At 37.7% G+C, this 24482-nt stretch overlaps 2 pseudogenes; one reads left to right on the forward strand and one right to left on the reverse strand.

Moving 5' to 3' along the window:
• The first annotated feature begins 2719 nt into the window (after positions 1 to 2719).
• On the forward strand, positions 2720 to 8059 carry LOC149228534 (putative pectinesterase/pectinesterase inhibitor 51 pseudogene; annotated as a pseudogene).
• Positions 8060 to 8215: 156 nt separating this feature from the next.
• The window catches only part of LOC149228535 (uncharacterized), a 53075-nt pseudogene continuing 36808 nt past the window's right edge, over positions 8216 to 24482 (reverse strand).

Consider the following 24482-nt stretch of genomic DNA (forward strand, 5'->3'; position numbering starts at 1 on the left):
ACAATATTTTCTCATTTTGGTATTACCATTTATTCCTAAATGTTTTAGAAATGTTGTTTCCTGACTAGATCCGGTAAATCCTTCTGCTTCGGCCATCAAATATCAGAGAGTAGCCCAGTCAAAAGTTGCTTGTATTTCTACAATGGCACGCATTTCTTACAAGCTTACTCTGCAAGCCGTCTTTCTGTTCTGGCTTTTCACATCCTTCCCCTTGTTTGCTGCAGTTAAGTGGGCTTGTATTCTTCTGTTCTTAATTGCTTGCTTTTGATGTATCCCTCGAGAATCAGGGTGCTCTGCCCCTGGGGTGTAAGCAGATTTTTAAGTGTTCTTTAGTCCTGGGCTATGTCACTAGGTTGAAAGCCAGAGGATAGGGTGGGTATGTTCCTGCAAGTCTTTCCGACCATTAACTCAATTGTATTACTATGCACTTTTTCCTGCAGGAGCAAGGCATGCTAGGATATTCAAATCACAGGTTCAAATCCTTATCATGGCAGTCTGTCTGTGTAAGGTTTTTTGAAGAGTAAAACTCTATGAATTGTTGTTGTGGTTGCGGGAGGGCAAAGGCTATGGTGTATAGCTAAACCTTTAGCTTATGAGAGTGACTTGATGGTGAATATCAACTATGCATGTTCCCAGTTTGGAGTAGACTGCTCAGCGCTGCAGAATGGAAATCCATTCTATTACCCCAATACTCCAGTATCACATGCAGTTGTTGCAATGAATTTGTAGTTCCAACACTATAGACGTAATTACTGGAATTGCTACTTCGACAACTGGACTTGTGGTACTCACCAGTCCAAGTAAGTATTATTCTTTAATGCCAAAAGCCATGCCAGTTTTTCTTTGAATAACTTACCATAGATTTTGCCTCTGCAAGGATCTGCAAATCTCTACCACACAGATTGTAGAGCACTTTCTCTTGCCATAATCATTCTACATACATACTTTCATAATTCTGGGCAGCTACAACAGAGGATATTCTCTCAATACTGGAGAATTTCTTTGTTCAGTAGGGTTAATTGAGAGTGTTTTTTTAGTGTGCAAGTTCTGAAAACTGTGAATATATATCGCAGTGAGTGATGAGTGGGAGATTGTTACAAAAGCTTTGAGATTGGTTATATCCACATCTCCAATAAATAAATGTCAGCAAATTCAGATTCCAAATTAAGAAATTCAACAATAGTGATTTTAATGTGTTTATAAAGATAAACCGGAGATTTTTTCCAAAAATCTTGGAGTGCATTATCAGCATTTAGCATCTTTAGTAAGGAAATTCAACGATAATGCTATTGATATGTTTACAAGGAAATACAGTGTTTCTATATGGGTCGTTTGGTGAGTATTATTGTATGTGACTACGTAAATTATGTACAAGCCCACGATGTATATCAATGCTCCTCTCGTGGGAGTCCTAGCTAAGCTCCATAGCAACAACATGGAATCACAGTTTGAATTCAAAAAGTTATGATAGTTTTCACAATGAAAATAACGAATTTAATGATGCTAATTTTTGGAAGTTGTCTTAAATTTTGAGATTTTTGTAGCCATTTATTGATCAATTGCAGGAGAAATGGGTTACAGGTCTATTGTTTATTGCAGGAAAAATGGGTTACAGGTCTACTGTTGAAAGGTTTGTGTTTATAATTCTTGCTACTGTGTTGTCTGCTGATCACCTCGGGACTGAGTTGAAGCAGCTACACAAGATTTTGACGGTAATTCCTAGGATACGTTGGATTTTATTGAGTGTGAGAGTGACTGCCATTATTTCATTTCAGAACGCATTTAGACAACTATCCCCCTCAAACTCCTTTGATGGCACTCTTACCTGGGGCCGAAGACGATGCGGTTGATATAGTGGAGAGAATTCTTAGATTCAACACCTGGTGTGGTTCTACTGGAGCTTATTACGCTTCTTACTGGTAGGCAGCCCATTGAATTGGAAACCCTTAATCATGTTTCATTCACAGACGGTGATTGGTCAAAGGCATTTATCGCGGGAAGGTCATATGTTCGATCCCACAAATAAATAAAGAATGGCTCCTCTTAACACGGTGTACATTGAGTACCCTGTTCAGCTCGGTCACAACCCTGCAATTAGAGAAGAGAAATGGAGGAAAAGGGCAAACAAAAGTTGTAGAGAAGCCTTCTATTTGGGCACCAGCAGTTGCAGTGTTGTTAAGTTTTTTTGGTTTCTGGATTGATCCATAAACTCCTTTTCTGCTGCATCACAAAGACGAGAACACCCACTTGGGAAGTTATAGCTTTCTTCATCTTTCACAGTTTGTGCATGTCCATTGAAGTCGGTATTAGCGAAGCGTCGGCTTGTCTCATGATTCCAAATTCAAAATAGATTGAGCTTTCATGTAACACAGAAACGTAATCATGAATTTATACAAATTATACTGATGTATGAAGAAAGCATGAAAACTTCGTATTTTCATTCGACTAATATCATGTGCTACTATTTTAAACGTGAAAGAAATAACCTTTCCTATTTATAGATTCAAAATTTTGTTTTAAAAATTCAATTCAAATACCTCTAGTCTAGTTTAACATATAGTCTAGTTTAGTTTAACATATAGTCTAGTTTAGTTTATAGATGCCTCTTGAGGAACAAAAAAATCAAATCTTCATATACCTAGTTATCTTTTTAGGAAAAGAGATGCCAAAAAAAATCTCAAAAACTTAACCGCTGTGTAACGTAACCTGTTCTTACAGTCATGAGCTTGACCAGCAATGCCCTTAGCATGGTAGATGCTCTGGATACATACGGACAGAATATGGTCCTATGGAGGCCTCCAAAAACAGAGAGATCATCCAATTCCTCTAGTACTGCAGATTATTACCATCATTATAATCAAATTTGGGATGTATTAGAGGTTGATAAATTGGTTCCCAATGTGACTGTGTCCAAGGATGAATCCTCTATGAGTATTCAACAGGCGGTGAACAGTGCACCGGATAAATCTGAACGGAGATTCGTGATACATATAAAGGCTGGGGTGTATAAGGAGATTGTTAGGGTTCCTCCCAGTAAAACTAATCTTATGTTTGTGGGTGATGGCATGGGGAAGACTGTGATCACGGGGTCTATGCGTGTGCCATCCCTGCCTGGTGTTCCAAGTACATATGGCTCTGCAACTATTGGTAATGCTCATCATTGTTCCTCTTCCTCTTCATATTAAGTTGGAATTTATTTCTTTGCCTGAGTTTGGTTTTGTTATTGTGTTTGATCATGGTGTGGTTCCTGGCAGATTTGAGATGCCTTGAATTGAAATTGGAAAATCTGCTCTTCCAACATGTTTTGATCATTACACATGGTTCTTGCGGACCACATCCCTCCGTGATTTTTCGGGTCAACCTTAGTCCATATTCTCTCCTCTCTCACCTTTTGTCACTAATTCACCCTAAGAGACATTAAAAGAGCTGTTAGGATCTTGAGCACTAGCAAAGAAGTAGATGAGTAAGGTCTGCAAGTTGAATTTGCATTGGCTTTCCCTCTTCATGGTCTCAAAATATCATCCACCCCATCTTCCAATTGAAGGATATTTCTGATAGAAATAATTACAGGAATATTATGATTGGGCGTGCCTTTGTCGAACTCTATGTTATGGGCGTGAACGTGTGGCTTTCTCAACATATAGAGAGGAACAAATTCAAAGCTATGGGGCAACCAAGTCTTAGAAGAGATTATGAAACTAGTGACCACATTTTTAGCCTGTGTGTTATTATCAAGGAAGTTGACGTCCCTCATCTAAAGTCCTGTTGCTTTGTGTATTTTCAGAAGGCTTTTGGACTCTGTTCCAAGGGAATTATCGTTCTAGAGACTATGTGAAATTGGCATCTTTGAGTGTCTCATAGTTGCTTTCATGAAATTCCATGGGATATACATTAATGGGTTAGAGCATAACCGAGCGAGTACTTCCACAAGGGAGATGTTTACGTTTTACACCATGCTTTGTTTACCTTATTCTTATTTGCAGAGGATTTGATCCTTTTAGCCTCCTCCCCTAGGGACATTCAGAGATAGCTTGATGCCCCTGCCAATGTGAGGTCATAGAATGATGGTGGTGAACCTTAGTGAAACTGAGGTTGTGATTTAAATATCCAAGAGCACCCTAACAAACTTCCACTTCTTCTTCAAAGGAAGCGAGGTGGAGATTACCATTGCTTATACATCTATGGGATCTGATCCATAGCCCTTAGGTTTAGCTTAAGGCATGTCTTTCAACCCAAACTTAGAAAGGGTTATAGGTCTCTCTCCATGCTTGACCGACAATACTTCCATATGCATTTTCAGAACATCTCTTCTGAGATGCATTTTTTGACACAATTAACAGACCTATAGTACTATATGGTGTTGAAATCTTGGGGCCTACCTCGTTACCACCTGACTGCGCGCAGGCTGAGACAGTCCAATTCCTCATGCTACAGTGTATGATTTAGCATAAACAAACAGTTCCATAACCCATTGTACAAACAGTTTGGCATTCATCCCTTTTTCCTTGAGAGCATTTTTGGACTTGTCTTCTTTCTTCACGGGAAACTCCTATCTGGCCCTTTGCCTTTTTTAGATTGCCTCCACAGGCCCCTTTGTCTAGCGAATGTGCTGTTTTTTTAAAGGCGTCTTCAGTTCTTCAAAGAGTGCCTCCCTCCTTTTAGCTATTCTCTAGATGCCCTAGTGACATCCTAGCCCCTGAATGGAGATAAACATGGATATCAAAGAGGACGTCTATCTACAGTAAATTCAGGTCACTTGGATTGAATCCCACAACGGTTTCACAATCAAATGACCTTCTACTATGATCACTTATTGTACAAGTATGATCTAGGAAGCAATTCTCTTTGATACATTTGCAGATTTTTATGGGTCTTCTTGCAGAACCCAAAGGGCTTTAAACGCTTGTTCAATTTTGTGGCCAAGGAATCCACTACCATTGCTTCCAATTCCTTCTGCATGGACATAAAGTGTGACCTTTCTGCCATGTTGCTAAGAACTACTGGATAAAAATGCCAAACCACAACACTGAGGGCCTGCATGCTGGTTAAACTTAAAAGCCTGAGGAAAGGTAGAGATTTGGCTGACAAGACTTCTTTGGAGACAATCAATTGTGAAAATGACCATCCAATTAATGAGAGAGAAATTTTCTACTTGAGTTCAACCCAGATTAATTCCCTTGCAAAGGAATGCTGATCTAGAAAGCATCAACAAAATACAAATGAGAGGAGAAGGAAACAATCAAAATCCAGCAGTGCTTGGAATGCAATCCGTCATTTGCAAGGGAAGCAATAATGCTTTTCTTCATATTGTAGGTTGCTGAAAAGAAGAGAGCAATAACATTTATTTTTGCAGATTCTGCACTTCTTTCATCCTATTAAAGCAGCAAAAAAATTAATTATCGTTTTACATTTTAAGAATAAGATATTTGGAACCCTTTCATATGATAGGTGTAATGTCTTCCAACATGCATTGGGGTTTGTAAGTTTGAGAAATTTCAATGGGCATATGCTAAAATCGGATCCTTTATTTATTCTGATAACTAGATAAATATGTGTATGCTATTTCTAAACAAAGACGGAATTTAATACTTACAATTACCATCGTTCTTTGGTTTTGAACTCTTATCAAAGGAAAATTCAATCAAACCATATTCCTCGATCCCACTAAATCTTGTTTTAGATGTTGAGGATTGCTAATTTATTTGTTTTCACAATTGCAGCTGTAAATGCTGATGGCTTCTTAGCACGGGATATAACATTCGAAAATGCAGCAGGGCCAGGTAGTCAACAAGCGGTAGCCCTAAGAGTAGATAGTGATCACTCTGCCTTCTACAACTGTGCCTTTCTTGGCCACCAGGATACATTGTACACTCATATTCTTCGTCAGTTCTATAGAAACTGCAGAATAGAAGGCATTGTTGACTTCATATTTGGAGACTCGGCAGCCATCTTTGAAAACTGTCTCATTCTGCTGCGTCCTCGTCAAATAAACTCAGACAAAGGATCATCAGATCCTGTCACTTCACAAGGTCGAACAGATCCAGCCGAGCCCACAGGATTTGTTTTCCATAACTGCACTATCAATGGAACTGAAGAATATATGAGGGCTTACTATGCCAACCCAAAAATTTACAAAGGCTATTTGGGTCGGCCATGGAAGATGTACTCCAGAGCAATCTGCATAAATTCATATTTGGGAGAGGCCATTAGCCCTGAGGGATGGATGTCGTGGATAGAGGACTTTGCTCTTAACACGCTTTACTATGGGGAATACCAGAATTATGGGCCGGGGGCTAAGGTTTCTGGAAGAACGCCATGGTCTAATCCGATACCTGAGAGAAATGTAGGAATGTATACTGTTGGAAACTTTATACAGGGAGACGAATGGCTGCCAGATACAATCAATAAATTCAAAAACAAAGGTTGGTTACTATGCAATCTTCTAATGCGTGATTTTCTTCTACATTGTTGTTGTTCCCTGATGATGGTGAAGAATTCAACGGGAAGCAATGGGACTAAAAATTCTCAGACAGTTGCAACCCAAAAATCCATGAGCCACATTGTTTCCTTCTATCACTGTTTCATTTGTCTTTGGAGTATTGCAATTTCAATCTGCTATGAAGGAGCCACTTGCTTTTCATTGGAGGAAAATGTTATTTGTACTTGTCTGCAATTTTTGCTGCACTATTTTGATCGACATTGATGACCAAAATGGCAGAATAATTTTGTACCTGGTGCAGAGGAAAGTTGTTTTGTTACTGGGAAGTTTCAACGCAGCACTGTTTTGTGATTGGGTGAATCCTCCCGCAGTTATGTTTGAAGCATGGGATAAAACTTTTGGAAAAATGTTATGAACTCTAAAGGTTTGGGTGTCTGTATTTGTTGTTGTTTTTTTTTTAAATCACGAAAATTGGTTGAATGAAAATTACAGGGATTTATTGAACCACCAACATAATATTGACTCTCAAGTTTTAAGTAGATATCATTCAAGTTCTCAATATGTTCTTAATATAAAAAAAAACATGCAACTTCTTATACAGGCTAACTGTAAGTGCAGAGCGATTTGGTGAACAGAAGCAAAAACCAGTCTATCGGTCAGCTTTCTGGTTATAGAGGACTCTACGACAACATTACAGCATACTTTTTAAACTAACCAAAAGACTTTTAAAAGGCTTGAAATAAAAACCGGACCTAGAAAGTTATAAAAGTCTGACCTTCCTGGTATAAGATACAAACTATTATTAACACCAGAAATAAAAAGACAACCACAATGAAGAATAATTTAAACATCGTTGGAACTAATAGATTCTAGAACAATATAAGTTTGGATAATACTTTGATCATTTGAAGAATAAGGTACTTAATTTTTAACAGCATGTTATTCTCAACAACGTCATGGCTTATTCTGTGTGACAATTTGCATACACTCTCTTTGATTTTTCCAAGGAGTGATGTTATTCAAAATATATCTCCCTGTGGGTGTCCTTATGCTGCACACAAGCAATGATGCATTCACTTTTTTCAACTTTATGTATGTTTATCATTTCCATCCATATGATTGTCTTCCCATGATTTCGAAGATGTAATTGAGTTTATATCCATCCAATTGTATTATAGGCTCCTAAACCAATGGTAAGATCAATTATTTTAGATTTGCTGACAGGACTAGATAGACACGTGGGATAAATCTTATATTTATAGTATACTCCTCTTTAACGTTATGAGTTTGTACACATGTTTTAACACTTTCTCAGCTCTCAATAAAAATCAGAACATTGTGGAATTCTTTTAGGATCAGAAGCAACGCTAGGGTTGGAAAAAGCATGTAGCACTTATAATGTATCAAACTTAAAATAAGCCAGAAGTCTCCATTTTATCTGGGATTCCTCTTTGTTCATCCCTTGTCTGACACTAAGGTATATAATGTTCTGAAAAGTCTCATTGTGATATCCACTCATACATGCTAGACAGTAAGGCACACCTCTGTGTTGAGATTCAATTCTAGAACCATAATTGTTTTTTACTTTTATTGATTTTTCTTTGTCAAAATGTAGATTAGCATTGCCTCGAATTGGCCATTTGTTGATGATAAAAAATAAACACTGGTAAAGAAACAAAATTGCATAAAATTTTGACTTCTTTCTTCTATGTTGTTGTTTCTTATGTCATTTGCATAAACTTTTGACTTCTCTCTTCTATGCTATTGTTTTTCATATCATTGCCTTACGGCGTTTCTTTTGCAACATGTGGTGCAAATGCTAGTATATTTTGGCATCCATTTCTCAGGGCATTGTTCCATGCATACATTTTTGGAGCCAAGAAAGTCATCATTACCAGATAACCTCAGAGAACTTGAACTTGATTCAGGGAACTGCATGCTCTCACATGCACTTCTGAAGTTGTCACAGCCAGAATTGTTCCTTATGGATCCATGTTGGTGGAAGGGATCATCGGACGCCATACATGATTGACCAAAAGCCTCATCTCCAGGAAATAGAAGCATTCGTCTTCTTTTACAATGGGGATTATTATCTTGAGAAAAGTCTTGAATTTGGCAAAAATAAGAAGCAACTTCCTGACTGGATTCGCCTTCATTATCAAAGGGACAAGATTGACAGTTGGGGTTGCTAAAATATCTGAGGTGAAGGAATCGATGCAAGCATATTGTAAACATTGCCATGCTTCCATTCATCGCAGAGCGATCGAGATATTGCCAAAGAGAAATCTGTGTTGAGAATTAGATTATCATAGTACCCTAGTCCCAAGAGCTGTTTGCTACTGCCATTACGCTGGTGGATGTGGATGCATAGCACACACTGAGAGTATCAGATATGCAGTTTAAGCTGAGATTTAATATTTCCCGAGATATAAGGCCATTTTTGCACCGATGTTTTTCTGCTCCCACTGATCCAACCACTCTACTATACTAAAATACAATATCTGAATACCATGCCACCGAATATACCATATGATTACTGAATCACATCACCTCATACCTAATATATGCCCACTTGCAAAACACAATGTATAGATAAATTCTTAACACCAATAGGATTCAGTATCAGTCTGCCAATATCTGATTCTCAAATTCACCTCTGAGAGTCAGAATGTATGGATGTGATAGGTAAGGGAGAAGCATGGAGATTGTTGATACTAAAGGCCAATGGAGCAGTTAATTTCATACAGTTGATATGATAGACTACCATACGAGTTGGAATTGGTGAAAGTATGCCAAGCCAAAGTCTTGCTTTCTTGGTCAGTGTGTCCACATAAAGCTTGCCAATGTATTGGTGATGGGAAAATGTGGGAACTGGTAGTTGGCATAGGCGTAGGCATAGGTGCCCACTACCCATAAATTGGAGGGAGATGCTCAGCTAGTAAGGAACATCAAATATTATAGAACTTCTATTCTAACAAGAGAACATTTTGTTGTCATTATTTTGGTTCTTCCTTGGGACCCATAACAAGCAACTTAAATATATTTGAAGGTTATATTGATACCTGCATGATTGTGGCCAATAGTGATCTTCGTGATATCTCTTAAACCGATATTTTAAGTCTTGCAGAAAATTAAATAAGTTTTCAATTATTCCAATACCATTATATATATTTATTAATCAATGTTTTTCATTCTTTGACTTTGTGTTTGAATTATTTTATATATGTTCTTTCATGTACTTAGGGACAAAGATGGTCCCAATTCTCAATTAACTCTTGAGTTTACTTGAAATTCATAAAGATAGTGTAAATTTCACTAATCATGCATAGATAAGGGTAATCATATTACAATTAACATTGTGGTTAAAGTATTTAGTTTATAAAGTTCTGAATTTCTGTTGTCGCTTTTGGGGGCAGCCCCAAGTAATCCTGAAATTGTTTTGGCTGGAAATCTTTTCGTGCAAGAGATCGATGTTGAACTGCAATGTTGGGCTATGGTATCAATGATTCTCCAACACTAGTGGTTGCTGATGTGGTTGTAAGTCTTGTTGGTACAAATATATCCATGCAGCTGCTGGCATAGTACTGATGAAAAGTAGTTTGGACGATGTCATTACTGTCGTTGACCTTTCAAAGAGCACATTCACACAAATCAGACTTAACCGTTCTTAGGCTATGGATTATAATGTAATAATGGGTATCCCCATAGCAGTTGGATTATTGTTTCCATTTACTGGACTCTATCTTCCTCTAGGGATTGTTGGAGCTACCATGGAAGCTTCTTCTGTGAGTATTGTATGTCGCTCACTGTTATTAACATATCATAAACAGCCAAGAAAGTTATGTCAAGGTTGCTTTTAGTTTCTTTGCATTGTAATTGGATGACTATTTTAGAATACCACCCTGAGATTTTATTATCTTTTACAAGTCTCATGCACATACACCATTATTTGAGTTGTGCATCCCAAGTTTTGTGTGAAAATGATCCCTAAAACGTAGGCCTATGGCCTGTCCATCTTTCCAACACAAATCTTTTGCAGAATTAAAATTTATTGTCTCTGCATATCACAATCACAATCTGAGATCAAACTTTACATTGTGAATTCATGACATGGGGTGAATGGCTTTCTGCAAATCTGGTTTCAATGGCTTGACTGCCTGTTTTACCTGCTTATGGTGCCAAGGCAAATGCCCAACCAAAAATATAAGTCAAATTCTGTGTTAAAAATAAACAATGCCCTCTTTGTGTTTGAATGTGCAATCACAATACTTCATTCAACCATTTCTTTGCTCATTAAAAACATATATGCATATTTTCAAGCAAAATAACAATCACTGATACCGCTTCTCATTGATATCACTGTAATCAGGGTGCAATTAGGCAATTATAAATCTATCATGCTAACTAATTGTCTCCACGTGTTTGGAGAGTGAGGGCTGTAGTTAATTGATCAACGTACACAAGCTATAGTTAATCAACAAAGCACAAGAAAACAACTTGTATGCATTTATAAACAGAATTTTAAATGGTTGTATGAAGTTGCCTTCCTTGCAGTCAGTGTTCCCCAATTGCAAGACCGTTATAAAATATTTACATCAGCATGTGGTGGATATAATGTATGCCAAAATGCATTGGCTTGAGAATATATGGTTGTAGCCTGTACCATGCTATTTCACTGCATTCAAACCCATATAGTGGGATTGCAAAGCCATAAATGAATAATTATTGTTGTAGGTTGACCAATTGTGCGTTCAGGGGTAGCAGTTTACATGGCAAACACTAACCCAACAAACAAAAATGAGGTGTTGGTAGGCAGGTAAAATGCACACAACGCTTAAACAGAGCACCAACAGTGTTTTTAACCAGTGATCTAGCCTAGGATAACATGTTCTAAAGTTTAAACTTGTGGCTAAGGAGTAACTTGGCATAACTTGAATTGATCTATTGCTTGGGTTCTCTTTGGACTATCTAGAATGTGGTAGAAAATGTTATGAATAATGCTAATAATGTTAGGATATTCCGACACATAGGATATAGTTAAGTTCAACTTGGTCTAGTATAGAGTTAGGTTAGAGTTAGGTAAAGTGTGTTTCTTTACCGTTGTACATTTTGTAACTTACAATCCGACGGTCACGATAAGTAGTGATCCGACGGTTCACTCTCACCTCGGTATTACCGACACTTGATCCGTGGCTTGACACCCGATTGGTCCATGAGTTCTATTTAAAGCGCATGGAGGGTCATTGTTCGGGTAATCCGTGCATGAGAGAAGCTTATGTAAATTTTCATTCTTTGATTAATAAATTGCCTGTAGTACCCACGTTGGGACAGGCCGTGGACTGTTTCCCTCCTTGCACTTTGAGGGTTTTAACCACGTCAAAAATACTGGTGTATTGATTTGAGATCTGGTTGTGAGCGGTGTCCTTTTGGTATTCTTTCTGAGGAACTTACCCTGTAAATTCCTACATGGTATCAGAGCTATTTGAGGGCCGCGTCCGTTGGTGATCCAAATCTGAAGCCGGTAGAACTGCATGCGGCTGTTGTTTCCTAGATCTGTTGTTTCTGACTGCTTTCGGGCCGAGAGGACTGCTCTGTTGCGTTCGGAGCATCTGTTCCAGTGAGGAACCCCTTTCGTTTCACGCGAAAAGGTTTCCGGTAGCTCTAGCTGCGTCATTTTTCAGATCGGGAGGTATACAGTGTTTTTTGCAGTTTACTGTTATTTTCTCTCTTCTTATTTCGGTCTCAGTTTATTTAGCCTTTTTTTTAACCGGATCTATACCTTTCATTTCTGCGTATGCTCTTTGCCCTGCGACTCTGTGTGATCTGGGCAAATCAGAAACAGAAAGGAAGGATTTTTCTCATGCGTATGCTCTTTTCCCTGCACCTTAGTGTGATCTCGGAAAATCAGAAACATTGAGAAAAATATTTAGTTTTTCGACTAAAGCTAACTTTGAGATTTTTTTTAAATTTCTAGTTTTTTTGCTAAAGCTAACTTCAAGCCGCAAGGTTCGTTTTTCTTTGCATATTCGTGTTTGGTTTTGTGTTTTGTGTTTTGTAGGGAAAAAGAGCTTTCTCAAGGCAAGCACACAAACCAAGGCCCCCCCCCCCCTCTCTCTCTCTCTCTCAAATTTTTTGTATAGATCAATTGGTTCAAAGCTATTTTAAGAGAGTAGAGGTCTTGGGTTCAAGTCTCCATTTTGTGGGGGCGGATTTTTTTCATTCCCGCACATTCGCGCACTTTGCTGGCAACGTCAACAATTTTTTTTCAAAAAGCCATAACTTCTTCATCCGGAAGCCTTTTTCAGAGCCGTTTTTTTTAAAACCGCCTATTTTTTCGAGATCTATCCATTGGAACACTTACTTTCAGCATCTTCAGCTTCAGTTTTTTTTAAAATGGAAAGTCCATGCCAAGTCATTCTTGACAGCACTAACTACTTCCAATGGGTAGCCTACATAGAAGATTTACTTAGAAGTAAAGGTCTCTTCAGAATAGCCACAGACCAAGAGAAGAAACCAAAATATGAAGACAAAGCGGCAAAATGGGAAAATAGACAAGATCAAGCACGTGGTTTGATAGGGATGTCTATTTCTCCTGATCTTAGATTCCACATTGCAGAACTTGAGACTCCTCATGAAGCATTAGAAAAACTTGCTAAAGTTTTTGGGATTAAAAATGAAATTAGAGCCCATCAACTTGAAAATGAGCTGCTTACTTTGGATCCTAATAATTTTTCTTGCATTGAAGATTTCTTGTCCAAATTCAAGACCCTTAGATATCTCTTGGAAGGTGTTAAAGTTAAGAAAGAAGATGGTAACCTTATTTATTCCATCCTTACTAAGTTGGGACCAGCCTACTCTGTATTTGTTTCCACTTTCCATTCTACAAGGGAAGCTTTTATTTGTCAAGGACAAGACTACAAGGCCCCTTCCTTTGACTCCTTTTGTGATTCCTTAATAAGAGAACAAGAAAAACTCTTACACCTTGGTCTTCTTAATCTTGGAAACTCTTCCACGAAAGCGTTAGCCGCCCAGCAGCAACCAAATTCAAAGAATCCTAAGAAGTCATATCCTCAAAAGAATGGTCCTAAACCATCTCAGCCTCAAAATGAAAGATCATTTCAGCAAAATGATAAGACCAATAAAAACAAATGGAAGAAGACTAATAGACATTGTAACTTTTGTAATCGAGATGGCCACTTAGAATCTAAATGCTTTAAGAAGATGGAAGCCTTGGAAGCCGCAATGAAGAAACATAACATCCATGTGGAGCCTACTTCAACTTCAACTTCCGGAATGGCACTTTCTGCATGTCATTGTCAATCATCTCATTCTGGTTATGCATTAAATGTATCTTCTTCTTCTTCTCATTCTCATGAGTGGCTCATTGATTCTGGAGCCTCTTGTCACATGGCCAAAAACCAAGCCATGTTTTCTTCTTTAAATGATTGTAACACCAAAAATATATATATTGGTGATGATAGATCTCTTAATGTTGTAGGAACTGGAACTGTTCATCTAGACAATGGTCAGTTCAATGATGTATTATGTGTTCCAACCTTATCCTGCAACCTTCTATCTGTCTATCAGATAACTCATTCAGGTGAAGGTAAAATTGTTGAATTTTCACCTCATGATGTTGTAATCAAGGATCTAAAAGATCCTAAACATATTCTAGCTACTGGTCTTGCTGATGATTCCAAAAGGTTGTATAAGTTTCACAACTTTGGATCATCAAATCTTCCCTCAGTATTTGTTGCTCATAATGATGAAGTGAGCAAACTTTGGCATGAGCGATTTGGTCACTTAAACTATCGCTCCCTTCAGCATCTATCTAAAGAAAATATGGTGACAGGTCTTCCTATGGTATCTTGCAGAGATGGTGTTTGTTCCGGATGTGTACTCGGAAAACATCATCGGGACAGTTTTGACAAACGTGCCTCTTGGCACGCCTCAGCCCCTTTACAGCTTGTGCACAGTGATTTATGTGGTCCTCTTCATGTTGCTTCATTCTCTGGCTGCAAGTACTTCTTAACTTTCATTGATGATTTCTCCAGACGCACTTGGGTATACTTCTTAAAACTCAAGAGCGAAGTATTTAACACTTTTTTGGCCTTCAAAGCCTTTGTTGAAAAACAATCTGGACATCAAATTCTTAAGCTAAGAACTGATAATGGTGGATAATATGTTAAAAACACATTCATCAACTTTTGCACCGAAAATGGAATTCAAATGCAACATACTGTTCCATACACTCCACAACAAAATGGTGTAGCTGAAAGGAAAAATCGCACCTTAAAGGAAATGGCTAATTGTATGCTACAATCTAAAGGACTCAGTCTTAGTTTTTGGGCCGAAGCAATTAATTGTGCAAATTATATAATCAATCGCACTCCTACTAAGGTTCTAGAGAATATCACTCCAGAAGAAGCTTGGAGTTCCATTAAACCAGATGTAAGTCACTTTCGTGTGTTTGGAAGTGAAGCATGGGCCCATATTCCAGATGAAAAGCATAAAGCTTTAGAACCTAAGAGTGAGAAATGTACTTTTGTTGGATATTCTGAAGATGTAAAAGGTTATAGACTTATTCCATTTAAGTCCAAAAATGTTATCATTAGAAGAGATGTAAAATTTGATGAAAATAAATTGGCCTGCGAGCCTAGTCCGGCGGATGTGCCACCTCTTCCTATCTCTTCTACTTTTGAAAACATTTCTTCTTGAGATGATGAAAGCGAGGATGATAATCCTCCCCCACCTTCTCAGGATCCTCAACTTCCAAGATGGGTCCGTGCTACTCGGGATGCAGTAGGTGATCTTGCCGGTGATCCTACAGATCAGCGACGTACACGTTCTCAGTTTGAAAGAGCCTCTTCTTTACTGGCTCAAGCTCCAGTAAATCATGATCCTGACACTTTTGCAGAAACTTCAGGCCATCCACATTGGGAAGCAGCTATGAATGAAGAATATCATTCATTGATGACAAATGATACATGGGATCTTGTTCCTCTACCAAAGGGGCGCAAACTTGTTAGATGTAAATGGGTTTACAGAACCAAGTATGGACCAGATGGGAAAGTTGATAAACATAAAGCTCGTCTCGTTGCTAAGGGATTTTCACAGGTTGAAGGCATTGACTACACTGAAACCTTCTCCCCTGTTGCCAAAATGAACTCTATCCACCTTGTTCTTTCCCTTGCTGCCTCTTTAAAATGGGAAGTCCATCAGATGGATGTTAAATCTGCCTTCTTGCATGGGGACTTGCAGGAAGAAATCTATATGGAACAACCCATCGGCTTCATACAAACAGACTCCAGCCTTGTTTGTCGACTTAAGAAATCCCTTTATGGCCTCAAGCAAGCTCCTCGGGCTTGGTATGCCAAAATGGATAGCTTTCTTTTAGAATCTGGCTTTTCTAGGTGTCATTCTGACAATACTGTCTACACCAAGAAAGTGGGCAACTCTCTTATCATCCTTGTTCTTTATGTTGATGATCTTATTCTTACTGGTAGTGATCCCAACCTTATAAACCATGTGAAGTCCAGCCTTAAAAAGAAATTTGAAATGACAGACTTAGGACACTTACACTATTTTCTCGGTCTTCAAGTCTTGCAATCCCAAGAGGGTATTTTCCTTTCCCAGTCCAAGTATGCTTGTGACATTCTTCGTCATTTTCACATGGAATACTGTAAGCCAGCCCCTTCTCCCTTTCAGTCTGGAGTCAAACTTTCAGTCTCTTGTACTTCTCCTGAAGTTGATGCTACCTTATACCGTCAACTTTTCGGAAAACTCTTGTATTTAACCCATACTCGTCCTGATCTTTCCTTTGTTGTTGGCCTTGTTGCTCGTTTTATGCAAAACCCCCGTGAAAGTCATTGGAAAGCAGCTAAAAGAATACTTCGTTATGTTCGAGGTACAGTACAGTTTGGGATTCATTACAGTGCCAAAGCAGCTCCTCTGTTAGTTGGTTTCACTGATTCCGATTGGGCTGGTGACCCTGATGATCGGAAGTCTACTGCCGGTTATGTCTTCACTCTTGGTTCAGGACCTATTACATGGGCTTGTAAGAAACAGGCTGCCATTTCTCTTTCGTCAGCAGAAGCAGAGTATCATGGTGTCGTGGAAGCTAGTAAGGAAGCCTTGTGGCTTCGTCAGATCCTATCAGAGTTTGGCTTTGAGCAGCAGCATCCAACCACACTTTGGTGTGATAATCAAAGTGCCATTCAGCTATGCAAAGATCCAGTCCAGCATCAGCGCAGCAAACACATTGAACTACACATGCACTTCATCAGAAAGCTCATTCATGACCATGTTCTTGAAGTGCAATATTGTCCAATAGATGATCAGGTTGCAGACATCTTCACAAAGGCTCTCACAGAGGCGAAGTTCACTAAACTTCGATATATGCTTGGAGTTCAGGAAGTTGTCACTAAGGGGGGATAGGCTCTAGTGCCTCCTTCCTTCTCCTATTGTGTCATATTTTTAAATCCTTCAATCCTATCCCAAGTTGTTCTTAAGGGGGGGATGTTAGGATATTCCGACACATAGGATATAGTTAAGTTCAACTTGGTCTAGTATAGAGTTAGGTTAGAGTTAGGTAAAGTGTGTTTCTTTACCGTTGTACATTTTGTAACTTACAATCCGACGGTCATGATATGTAGTGATCCGACGGTTCACTCTCACCTCGGTATTACCGACACTTGATCCGTGGCTTGACACCCGATTGGTCCATGAGATCTATTTAAAGTGCATGGAGGGTCATTGTTCGGGTAATCCGTGCATGAGAGAAGCTTATGTAAATTTTCATTCTTTGATTAATAAATTGCCTGTAGTACCCACGTTGGGACAGGCCATGGACTGTTTCCCTCCTTGCACTTTGAGGGTTTTAACCACGTCAAAAATACTGGTGTATTGATTTGAGATCTGGTTGTGAGCGGTGTCCTTTTGGTATTCTTTCTGAGGAACCTACCCTGTAAATTCCTACAAATAAGGGCTAGGTCTCTAAACCAGTGTTGCATAAGACACCTTAGCATAATCAGACTCGAAGAAAACAATTCAAAAGGAGCAGAGCAGAGCAGAACAAAGCAAAATTCAGATCAATTCTCTTAGTATCTTCAAACAGTCAGAAGTACTTAAGATATCAGTAATATAAAGGTACTATTGATGTGGGTATGATACTGCTATTGATGTTTGTCAGTTGAATATATTATTGTTTAGAAGTTGTTGTTAAACAGGAAGAGCATGTGAGAGAGAGTTCCCGTGCATGTGTATTGTTGGGATTTGGTGGTTGGAAGTTTGTTGATACAATTGTAGCGTGATATTGTCTCATCTTAAAATGAGCAGATTGACAAAGGATGTTGATCCAATGACTCTGATGATTCATTATATCTCTGTTATCTGAGAAGATGCATGGAAACTATATGATTATGATTGGATGACTTTGGCCCCTGAACCAAAGAATTAATGATAGGAAAGTTAGCAGGTTGCAAATAGATCGATAGTTATGGGCAAGGTCACTTTCCTGACATTCAGAGGGATCTATGGTCAAGCTATGATGATTGGTTTGTGAAGATGTAACTATTCTATTTCAACATGCAGCCCAAGTGCATTAATTGTATAGTTAAGTCTGCCACATCACAATGATTAAATTTGGCCGAAGGATGTGTCACTTGAACATTTTGAACAAACTCTGTAATGGTCTCAGAATTCTGATTGAAGAATGAGGTGAACTATATTTTACATTGAAAATTGAAGTTTTATTCCCACTAATTTGTACCTGAGGTCTTTGTTTTGATGCCAACCTCAGTGCCTATTAAATATATGGATGGTTTGAACAATATTTTCACTGAAAAATTCAGTTTTTAGCCAGTAAATTATACCCAAAATGTGTCCCAATCTAAAGAAGGTAGTCAGTTATAATTTACATACGAGGGTGGCTTTTAATTCTATGGATAGCAGATTATCATTATCCTTATTTAAGATATAGTAGATTTCCCATTCGGATAGTAGGATTATCTTTTAGATGGTATATTTGTCATTCTTCATGGAGGAAATCATAATAACAAATCTCGAGTTTGAGAAGTAAACGACTATGAAGCATGGGAATTCATATTAGGATGTGTTGAAATATCCTATATGTCACTTTAATGATTATTCTATGAGTGGTGGAATTATCTAGTGAAAACATAGATTGAATACCATGGACTTGTGTAAGGCTTACTGTGATAGTTGTTTTTAATAATCTTAAATTAAATGAGAAGATCAATTCATAGAGAATTTTGGATTTTAGAATGGAAGCTTATTTAGTCAATAAATGACCAGTGAAAATATTAGAAAACACTTTTACCCTTATTCTAGTGTTGAATAAAAATGTCGTGAAAAATAATGTGTCTCTAGTTTTGGATAAAAGGATCCTCAACTTTCTTCGCAACTTTTGTGGTCACTAGCCACTTGTGAAAGGAGTAGGCACCTTTAGAAATGTGGTGCCATTTAGAAAGGAAATAATAATAGCAGCAAGGCAAAGGCAATTATTCCATTCGTTTATTTATTTCTCATTTGTCTGGTCATATTGTGAGCTGCAATATATATCATGAAATTGTTTTAGTACTAGTAAACAATGATTAAATATATAAAACCTTTGACATTTAGAGGACATTTCTCTCAATTTACAAAAAAATAAAGTATGAAAATCATTAGGGAAACAGTTTCTGAATTTTTGAGTCTTTTATTTTCAAGTTAACTAATTGGTTTGGAAGATGAAAAGCCAGCAAATTGGAAGAGTGAAACTTTTATATTCACTAAGGTATTTATATGCATGAAACTTATACTGGCACTTTCTAGTGGAATTGATAGTGCACTAATCAGTTGCTTGCCAATATTTTGGTTTTGGTACCACCTTATAGCATATCCGGGTTCCAGTGTTGTTTTCCATGGTGGACAGTTGAATATGTTTCAACTCTAATTTTTATCAAGGAGTTTCACAAGGTTGTCACATGAGCATCTGTGATGCCCATTTTGACTTAGATAGCTACCCATGCAAAGACTCTATTTTTCAGCCCCATGTTATTATTTATGAACATTATGTAATATTGATGCATTTGGTTGGACACGTGAAACTACTTATATAAATCAATTGATAGATTATTGATTATGGAAATGGTTGATGTATGGCCTAAATGTATGACTCACTTAGTGGTGAATTATCTAGTGCGTGACTTATCAGAATTATTTTGTTTCATATATGGCTCAAGTGGATATGATTGGTTTAAGCGAATGACTTAGTGAATTTATGATTTATTTCCAGTATGAACTGCAAGATTGACACGCAAATACTAGGCTTAATAACATGAAGATTATATATCTTGTTGTTATATAAATGCATGAATGAACTATATGATAGCCGAAATCTACTCTTCCATTGAGGGAAAGTCAAGACATCTCATGAGGAAGGTATAATGTACATTTTTCTACTACATTTGGTATCTGCTTGATATGCACTCATACGACATGAGTAAGATACAAATGATAGGCGGCGAGACTCCCTGACAGGATTATTCGATGACAAGTCCAACTAGCTCTGTAGTGTGGTCTGTGTTAGGGTGTTGACCCTAGTTGTGAAGGACGGGTGGAGGCATTTCCCACCATGTATCCTCCGGAACCTAGAATCGTGGGAGGGCAGTGGTGGACATGCTCCCTTAGACGTGTGATGATGATTTCCAGTTGCTTGCTGGGGAAGTTAGGTCGATATAGTCGACGCTTCCACCATGTCGATTTTATCAATGGTTAGTATGGTCGTTGCCACTGATAAAGCAGCAGAGGACGGATAGGGTGGGAACGAAAGTAGGTCATGATGGATAGGAGGATATAGATCAGTTGGAGACTCTTGGGGGAAAGTAATGTCATTGTCTGACTTATCAATTTTACTACTACAACTCTCTCTATTTTGTTATGCCTTCGAACTCCTTGTATCTTTTCACTCTAACTTTGGGACGAAGTTTTCTGAAGGAGGGGTGTATGTAATGCCCCACTTAAATCTTATCATGCAAATTTTATTAATGTTTATATCACCTAAAATTATTGAGAAATATTGGTGAATACCTTCATTTTGGAAACTATAAATTTATTTACTAATATAAAATTCATTGTTTCTATTATTCAAATTCCCAACTTGTCATCTCAAGTTGAATCTTAGGGAGGATATGATCTCCTTCCATTATTTCAAAATATATATATATATATATATATATATATATATATATTCACCTCACATTCCCAAATGTACTCTCACATTTACTTGGGAGAAGACATGGTCCTCTCCATTTAATTATCAATATATATATATATATATATATATATATATATATATATATATATATTCATCTCACATTCCCAAATGTACTCTCACATTTACTTGGGAGAAGACATGGTCCTCTCCATTTAATTATCAATATATATATATATATACATTTCACATTCCCAAATGTACTCTCACATTTACTTGGTAGAAAACATGGTCCTCTCCATATATATATATATATATATATATATATATATATATATATATATTCATCTCACATTCCCAAATGTACTCTCACATTTACTTGGGAGAAGACATGGTCCTCTCCATTTAATTATCAATATATATATTCATCTCATATTCCCAAATGTACTCTCACATTTACTTGGGAGAAGACATGGTCCTCTCCATTTAATTACCAATATATATGTGTGTGTGTGTGTGTATTCATCTCACATTCCCAAATGTACTCTCAGATTTTCTTGGGAGAAGACATGGTCCTCTCCCATTAATTTCTCAATTTTATATTCATATCACATTTCCAAATGTACTCTCAGATTTACTTGGGAGAAGAGAAGTCAACTGTAAGGATGAAGGAGAAATTAATGACATTAATGAGAGGTGGTTGAGGTGGAGAAGAGAGGAAGGGCATAAAAAGGGGATGTTGGGTCTTGCTTGGATTTTGGGTGGGTGGGGGTTGGCTGTGATTTTAGGATTGCTGTGATTTTGGAGACATAAGGAACCTATAGAGGTTTCTTGGGTTTGTTGAGAGGAAGGAAATATTGTTCATCTTGGTCTGGATTATTCATCTTGGACACACACTACATCTGGTTGGACTTGGGCTCGGAGGGCTAGGGAACTTCTGGAGGTTTCTTGGACTAGTAATTATTTCCTATTTGGCTGGGAGATAAATCCAGTTGGGTTAGTCAAGAGGAGCATTCAGCAGGAGCAGCATCTCAAAGGCATCTCCACCAGTCACTGATACAGGTATTCCTCTATAGATTATTCATGTAAATTTATTGAAATGAAATGTTCATTATAAGTTATAGGGATTAAAATGTAAATGGTAAAATTTTCATTGTTTAAAAATCCTGCAAGAAAGTAAATTATTGTCTCTTATTATTTAAATTCCAGAGAAATAGATCTGTTAGAAGACCCTAGGATAGAGTCTTACAAAAATTTCGTATTATATTTACATAACAAGCATACCCAACCTTCTATCACATGTATAAAAACTTAAGTACTAAGAAGGAATTCCCCTTATTTCTTTTATTTTCAATTCATGTGTACAAGATAATGGTTAACTTAGCACATAGAAAGAGAGTGAATAGAATAAAATATATGAGCATCTAGAATGATGATCAACTCCCAAAATTATGGAAAAAGCATGCACATTCTAAACTTTCCACTTGGCACCCAAAGAAGCCCTCCCTAACTCCTTGGCCCATATTCCCAAGTTGATGTGTCCTTTAACATATTTTACGGAAATAAAATTTGGATTATATTAAAATATTATATTTAGGATTTAACCCCTTTGCTCCCCCTTAAACCCTTCTCACATTTCTCTCTCATGGAATCATATTCCCTCAATGTTATCATGCCTCTAATGTCACAACAATTGATGTGTTTTTTTAATAGCATTGATTTGCAATTTACATAAATGGGTATTTAGCTATAATATTGATCCAGGTGGATATTGGTGGCCACCCACCTATTCCACTTGGACCCCCACCATTGTTTCTTTCAGTTTCCTTAATTATAGCATAGTTTACTATTTTTGGCAATTTTTCGGTCCTGAACTTCCAGAGCCATTTTGAGACCTTAAATAACTTTTTTGGGGAAAATCACCAGTGGTGAATATGGGTTTTTAACTTGATATTTGTTGTCAACAGTTTTAGTCCTCGGGTAGATCTTTCTAACGAGGTCTCATGTACGTCAAACAGAGATCATATCCCAATGTTACAGCCCCAGGAAGTTGATATACCAATTTACACCAACGGGGCCCATAGTTCAGCGTTTCATCTCCTAGGGTTAGGTTTTTGGATGTTTTAGGGTTTTCCATTCTTTCTCAATAATAAATAGACCTTCAAGCCTTATTTTAACATAGTTCAAAGGCATGCATCTGCCACATCTCTTCTCAGAGATAAGCTACCATCGCCTGAGCTAGTTTATTTCCATTATGTTTGTAAGCATATTTCAGTTCTTTGATATTAATGAAATAAAGTTTTATTTATGTTGCATATATTTGTTTATGTTTATATCTCTAATTTGTTGCATTCCTATTTAAATTCAAATCAATGGTATCAAAGTGGTCTTCTCTTTCTCGATCCTTCTTTGCATGTCCCCAATGAAGTTGGGGTATAAGGATTTAGGGCTCGAACTCGTTGAACCTTTGCAATATCAGCCTCGCAAACCCCGACGGCCACCCATGGGAGAAGAAAATAAAGACAAGGGAGTAGGAGATCCTATCAAAATATAGCTTCAGGAGGCCCTTGAGAAACAAAGGAACATGATGATGTATAACTCTACCAGGATCCTTCAACGGTTGCCCACCAGCGTGTTGTACTATGAAACAACCCCCCCATTTATAAAAAAGCAATAGCTAGGCTTAGAGTTGTAAATGGGGACCCTTTTAAAGTTTTAGGCTTAGGATAATAAAACCCTAACCCTAATAAAATTCCTAGCAAAACCTTGCAAAACCAACTAAGGATGAAATCCATATCGCAAAACGTAAATCGCACTTTTCCACATGACCATGTTAAAAAACCTTTACAAAATTGCGATATGCGATTAGGTATCCCACTGCGATAACATCACCTTGTAATTTTGCAATCGCATTTCACACTTCTCATAGTTCGCGAGAAACTTTACCATGCCATTAGAACAACCACAGATGATTTGCGAAATTCCATATTGTGATCCCCACAATCGCATTTCGCGTAATACATCCAGTAATATTGTGTCCCTTTTAAGACCGCAATGCGTGATTAAGTCTGGTAAAACGTGTGGAATAATTACATTTTAAATACCAAAACAAACGAGTTGACAGGATATTAAATATTTAGCGGACCGAGGAAGGATAATCATTTTCCTGGTTATGGGTAGTTATAATCGAGTGTCTCATTAAAACCTTTCTCACGATCCAAAGTCATTTCACAGAAGCTTTTAATCTTAATTACTAGATATCATCTACGTTGATATATCTTGTCTATTTCAGGAAAGCGACAAAAGACATGTCACTAAGAAAGGTGATTCAGAAACAGAGAAAACAAACCATTGTTGAAGCTGAGTTTACAGAGATGGCTCCTATTTTTGCTAATACAGTTTGTGGTGTTGTCGAAGGTGCAATAGCTTAGGAAGTAATTTACAATAGGTTGGAGGACGAGCGTCCTAAAATCACTGTTACGAGAGCAACACCTGACTCCAAAAGGCCTTTAGAACTTCAATGTAGATATGCTTCCTGTTCATTCCTTCATAGGATAGGAGCAAGGGCTAAAATACTCCCCTATACAGATATGATTAGGTGGGTGATTAAAAACCTTATCAATGAAGATAGGCAGTTCAAGAATTCAAATATGGATCTCATAGGGTCGTTCAAAGCAAAGGATCTGAACAAGATGTACCACATACCTGATCCCCAGGATATCTACGACAACACATTTGGGGCTAACTTCGCAAAAAAGAATCCAGACCCCTTCAAGCTAATTCCGGGTTGGAGGGTGTTGGACAACAAATTCAAGTATGACAAATCGG

Source organism: Pinus tabuliformis, chromosome J, assembly GCF_031772625.1.
Source record: "Pinus tabuliformis cultivar Carrire ecotype Pingquan chromosome J, CPIR1, whole genome shotgun sequence".
Taxonomy (NCBI): domain Eukaryota; kingdom Viridiplantae; phylum Streptophyta; class Pinopsida; order Pinales; family Pinaceae; genus Pinus; species Pinus tabuliformis.